The sequence below is a fragment of the Mytilus galloprovincialis genome, chromosome 13 (genome assembly GCF_965363235.1).
Source record: "Mytilus galloprovincialis chromosome 13, xbMytGall1.hap1.1, whole genome shotgun sequence".
Lineage (NCBI taxonomy): Eukaryota > Metazoa > Mollusca > Bivalvia > Mytilida > Mytilidae > Mytilus > Mytilus galloprovincialis.
Genome location: NC_134850.1, coordinates 54,380,640 through 54,386,802, shown reverse-complemented (window position 1 = coordinate 54,386,802; position 6,163 = coordinate 54,380,640). Strand labels below are relative to the sequence as shown.

General features: G+C 31.4%; 1 long non-coding RNA gene across 1 annotated transcript; it reads right to left on the bottom strand.

The window, feature by feature from the left end:
* Positions 1-477: 477 nt before the first annotated feature.
* LOC143057659 (uncharacterized) lies at positions 478-2,231 on the bottom strand. The gene is made up of 2 exons (XR_012972777.1): positions 1,991-2,231; positions 478-608 (listed from the first exon to the last, which is right to left on the bottom strand). It is a non-coding gene; the product is annotated as an uncharacterized LOC143057659 (long non-coding RNA).
* Between the last annotated feature and the right edge of the window lie 3,932 nt (positions 2,232-6,163).

Sequence of the window (6,163 nt, the reverse complement as noted above, 5' to 3'; positions counted from 1 at the left end):
GTTGGTGGTCTGTAGCACGGAAAATATTTCTCCATATACAGTATATCCTCATTTTTATAGGAACATCCCTGATCTTCATCATAAATGCCATGTCCTGTAGGAACAGAGTTTTCTCGACCTAAATATGGATTTAATATGTTTGACTAGACATTGAGAAACCTCCAGTAATGCCTTTTGTATCGATATCAGCTTACTTAATAAGGCACTTTTTTTTATCAATTCGGTGTAGGTGGTATCTGCTGTATAGAGTACTAATAATACCAATACTAGATGTTTCATACAATCTAAACAAGTCAGAAATATGACAGTTGTTACTCATTCATTTAATGTGTTTAAGCTTTTGATTTTGCCATTTGATTAAGGACTTTCCATTTTGAATTTTCTTCGGAGTACAACATATTTATGATTTTAATTTTTGATTTTATGATCATGACCGTCTTGGTAAGATGTGTACGTTCTTCATTGATAAAAATGTAAGACTTTCTTTTATGTTATTTATTTTATATATCAAATAAAATTATCGATGGATTTGCTAATGATATACAGATTTCTTTCGATCCGCCTTCTACTGTAAGCTTCTTTCGTTCTAGTTCCAGTTAACAAAGCTTCTGAAAATGGAAATGAATAAAAATGTCATACTTTTATATTTTATCAGTATCATGTATAATGTAAAGGTTTCCAGCATCATGATAATAAGCAAATGATATTATTTTCTAATTTGATACTATATAGTCTTATATTACCGTCAGAAACCGATATGTCTTATTTTCTTATAATTACATTAGATGTATGTTTCATTATAATACGTTATTCTGATTGGCTAAATGCACATCACATGTTTTTCCTTAAGCAATTGCATTACACAATAAAACTTATCATTCATGATAACACGTGGTCCCACAATAAAGTGCACAAGTAAATTAAATTTAAAAAAAATGATAAAATTCGTGTTTTCATGATCCTAGCTAAAACATGTAATCATAAGTATGGAATGCTTCTTTTTGTAACTTCATAGGGTTGTAAAAGCGTTGATCGTGCGCACATTTTTTAGAATGAAGCGCTTCCGCGCATCATATAAAATGTACTTCGGTCAACGCTTTTACACCCTAATGAAGTTACAAAAAGAAGCATTCAATTCTTAAGTAAATTTATATAATAGATACTAATAATATTATCCATCGCGCCCATTTACGTGGTAACATTTGCTAGATACGACCGTGCTTAGAATATTACGTATTACTCTACAGGACAACCCTAGTACCAGACATATTGGTACGAAAGTTGTAATAATAACGCAGTTCATTGAAATGCTGTGGCAATCAGAAAGGCTCTCTAAAATATGCTGAACACGTTGGCATAACAATAGTTGTAGTAGCAATTGGAGAAAAAGATTCTTCTGCATCTGCCAGAAAGATAGCCATTTAAAGGGTGTGGAAAAAATATAAGTTACCAACTACATGTAAGTTGATTAAGGCTTACTGTTATTATTGGTATTGGACAGATTGGTTTTCCCGATATTGATGTTCCAAAATAATAATTAATAGTTGTGTATTGCGTTACTAAAACTATTTAATATCTTCTGATAAATTTGGAGATCAAAACTTGCAATCAATATTGACAGTTTGAACAGTATTCTTAAATATTCTCATAAAAACTTTTAAGGAGTATTCATTTCACTTTTATATATATTTTTTTTATAAAAATCAGTTGTCTGCGTTCTTACATAATTTAACAACATTGCAATACTGAGAAGTGTTATGTTTCTATTCAACTAGCAAGCTTTTTTATATAACAACATACGAATTATTTGGATATAGTTGAACATTGATTTAACTTTTTACACACAACAAATATGAAAATAAGGAGATATCATTTGTGATTAAAAACGAGATAAAAACTGTACCAACAATGGCCCTTTAGAAAAATATATAAACAGCTAGAAGTTTAAACTGTATAAATGTTTTAGCTAAATATGCATATAAAAACTTACATTTGTCGTATGGTTCATATCCTTCGTTCTCGTCCTCTCTCTCGTAATACCTTGCTGCATGACAAATAACAATCAGCACCACACATACAGAAACCAAAATCTTCACAAACCCTTTAGAGACAGTCACCACTTTGAATTATCGAAGTAGTTTGGTAGTACAGTTTAATATAAGCAGTCGTAGTTATGTATATGACTTCAATGAATCTTATTTATACATTAAATAAATTGACCCGAAATGATACAAAACAACTAACTACGTGGTGGTTGACGGAAGCTTCATCGGGAACATGTTGTTTACATGCTGAAACTTGTTACAATTGAAGTAATGACCATTGTTTTGGACACGAATTGCGTTAATGTTGTGAAAATAGATATTCGAATATGTTGACGGATCCAAAATGTTTTTGTTTACATAAATCTAATTTGTATGTTGTATATTTTCACCTTCATTCTGACTTTCAAAATAATACAATTATGTTGTTACGTAAGGTATTATACTAACGGCTCTCAATTTGATTGTCATTAAAATCAATTAACGACAACAAAAACTACAAATTCAATATCGGGTAGTATATATAGGATATTTAGTAAGGGAACGATCATTCAACAATTTGTTTAAGACTATGAAAATTGATTAATTGGTCTAAAGCTGTTACAATAACATTTGTGCATTATTGTTACAGCTTTTACAAACAAGGTACCCTGGTATATTAATATCGTTAAGAACATTGTGTCTCAAAGATAACGATCATTTAACTTCAATGGAGAGGGGGTATGTTTTTTTTACAAAAAAATATTCTGATCCGCAATTTGATGAAAAAATAAATTATAGTCAAGCAGATGACAAAAAATTGTATTCTAAATCAAAATTTTCCTCATACCTTATAGTGTTAACTTTTGATTGAAAGCTGTACCGATAGACGGAAACAGAGTGTGATTTAAGTAACGATATAATATGAATGTTAATGACACAAAAGCCCTCGTGAAATACTTGACAATAAATGATATATCAGAAGGTTTGCTTAATTTAGAAATTTGCTAGAATGAACCAAATATTAAAAATGTCTTTGCATCAAAAGAGTTCGTTTCCAAAAAATATTTTTGGAAACGAAGATGTATTCATAAATAGAAACATTACAACCTATATGACAAAGAGATATCACAAACAATGCTAAATTTGTCTATGGTTAATTTTTTGTAAGAAGTTTGAAACTTAGTTTAATCAAATATTTGGTTGGAATATATGCTTGATCTATAAATGTCTTTGAATTAAGTAGAGTGGAATCCTTTCAAACTAATGTAACTTATAAAATGCATCCTACTTAAATTACGGATGCGGATATTTAGGTCTTTCCACCTTTCTTGTGGAAAGACCTATTGAATTCGTTCTGATTATTTTTTTTTTCTTCCGCCTAATTTTTTTCTTGCGGTGTAAAAATGTTTCAAAAGATGTCGCTTAGTTTTTTTGTATATGATATTATTCAGTCTATACGCTTTTGAAACTGACCCTGTTTAACCGAACACTTTTCTTTGTAAGAGTTATCTCCCCAAACACTGTTTTTCTTGTTATCAGATCTCCTCCGCAACCGTAAAAGAAAGCGACAAATTTGTTTTTCCAAATTGCTCGTTATATCCTCAGGATGTTACGTTTTATTTTCACCGAAGCTTTACGAAGACTCCATATGAGAGTTATTTCCCCTTTTGTAATGAAATAAATGAAATAAATTTGTTACTGGAAAACCATTAGTGATAGAGGCCTAGGGTCTTTCGATTTGAGGTCATTGGTCCAAAAAAATTAAAATGAGGTCAAGGTCAAAGGTCAAGGTCATGTTCAAAAATATGATTTTGACTTGTTATCTCTTCTTTTCAGAAATCCTATAAGATATCGACAAAATATTTCACAAAATGTGTGTTACGACATGGCGTAACACGTAAATTTTAGTTAAAAGGGTACGTAAACATTTGATGCGACTTTTCCCCCTTTTATATCTTATATTAGTTGTATGGTAATATAACTCATTATCATTATAAAGTAAAGGCTTAGGGTCTTTTGATTTAAGATCCTTGGTCCAAAAAAATGAAAATTAGGTCAAGGTCAAAGGTCAAGGTCAAATTCTAAATTTTGATTTTGGCTTATTTTCACTCTTTTTCATTAACCTTATAAGATTTCAACAAATTATTTTTACTAAATTGTTAGTTGCGACATGTCGTAACTTATAAATTTTGATTGGAAGGGTGCGAAGAGAATAAATGGGATTTTTGCCCGTTATATTTAGAATTATGCGTAAAGTGATATTACTCATGAACCATACATAATACAGACCTAGGGTGTTTTAATTTGGGATCCTTGGTTTATGACCTTGAAATTGAGGTCAAAGTCATAGGTTAATTGGACGTTCTAGAGTTTGACCTTTGCTTGAAATTCATATTTATATATCATTTAGCCATAGGAACTGACATTTTCAACTGAATTTTAATATTTTCATATCAAAATAGATCCTTATTGGTGGAAAGACCTTCAATTGTTCTTTGAACAATTGGTTTTTAATTTTATTATTATTCTTTTCTATGGCTCATGTTGGCGGAGGCCTTTTAAAAACGACGGATTTCAGTCCAAAAAAAAACATTTTTCTATTTTTGACATAATCAAAGCACTCATGGAACCCAACATCAGGTTTTTGTTTTACTAAAAGATGAAATCCGCGTGTGCTACTAAAATATGTGCTACAAAAAAATCCGATAAACATTTCATTAATTTCATGAGAAAAAAAAATTGACAAAAAAGGAGGCCAAAAACGGCCCTTAGTATACCTAGTATATATCATGATGTCAAGTGTCATATAAATTTTCTGTGCGCCTTCTACTTCATGAAGAGCCGTCGATATGTACGCTTCCAATAGTCAAATACATCAAATTGGCTCCAAAATAGAAAAGTGTACCTCACTTTATACTGATATCCATATGGTTGGTGTATTTTTTTTTCTTTCTCAGTTCGCTTACAAAGCGGCAATAATCAGACTTACATAGGAACGCAGTTATTAACTTCCTTACCAAGTTGTTAAACTCATCAATGGAAAATTACAGAAAAGTTCTACGTCATGTCAGTACTTCAACTGATTACTGAGCTCATGATATCCTATGGTACAATCAGTTCCCCAGTAGTGATAAAATATATTCAAAAAAAAACAAATAAGATACTGTTGATATTATGCGTCTGAAGAGCTTTCCTTGTTTAACATTCATCTTATATACCTATATGGAATCGATTTCTTTCAGAACGATATGTTATTCTTTCGGCGAATCAACCTTGACCATACCATGTTTCAATGAAATATGCTCCAATGTATAAAATAATGACCTGTGTGAGTTCATTATTTCCTTGATAAAAAGGCAAACTATAATTCAATTAAAAATTTGATTTATTAAATAGTTTGTGTCATGTTCTCTCACTAAATAATACAAAATTTAATGACTATATTGAACGAATCTATCCCATCTAACTGGAGATAAAGGATACTTTAGATACAGCTAAGTCTGCCTCATATCTTGACTTACATCTAGAAATTGACAATGAGGGTTGGTTAAAAACAAAAATTTACGACAAAAGAGATGATTTCAGCTTCCCAATTGTGAACTTTCCATTTCGATGTAGCATTCGAGACGCGCCTGTATAAGGAGTATATATCTCCCAATTGATACGATATTCCCGGGCCTGTATTTTCTATCATGATTTCCTTGATAGAGGATTGCTACTCACAAGGAAGCTATTAAACCAAGAGTTCCAAATGGTGAAATTGAAATCAACCCTTCTTAAATTTTACGGACGCCATCACGAGTTGGTTGATCGTTATGGAATAACCGTTTCACAGATGATATCGGATATGTTCCTTATGTCGTAACTACAATACCCTTTCCCTTTTCACGAATGTGACCTACCGAATTAGATTATTTACCGTATTTATAATAAAATAAGCAACACAACGGGTGCCACATGAGGATCAGCTTACCCGTCCGGAGCACCTGAGATCACCGAAAGTTTTTGGTGGGGTTCGTGTTGCTTAGTCTTTAGTTTTCTATGTTGTGTCTTCTGAACTATTATTTGTCTGTTTGTCTTTTTATTTTTAGTCATGGCGTTGTCAGTTTATTTTCTATCTATGAGTTTGACTCTCCCTC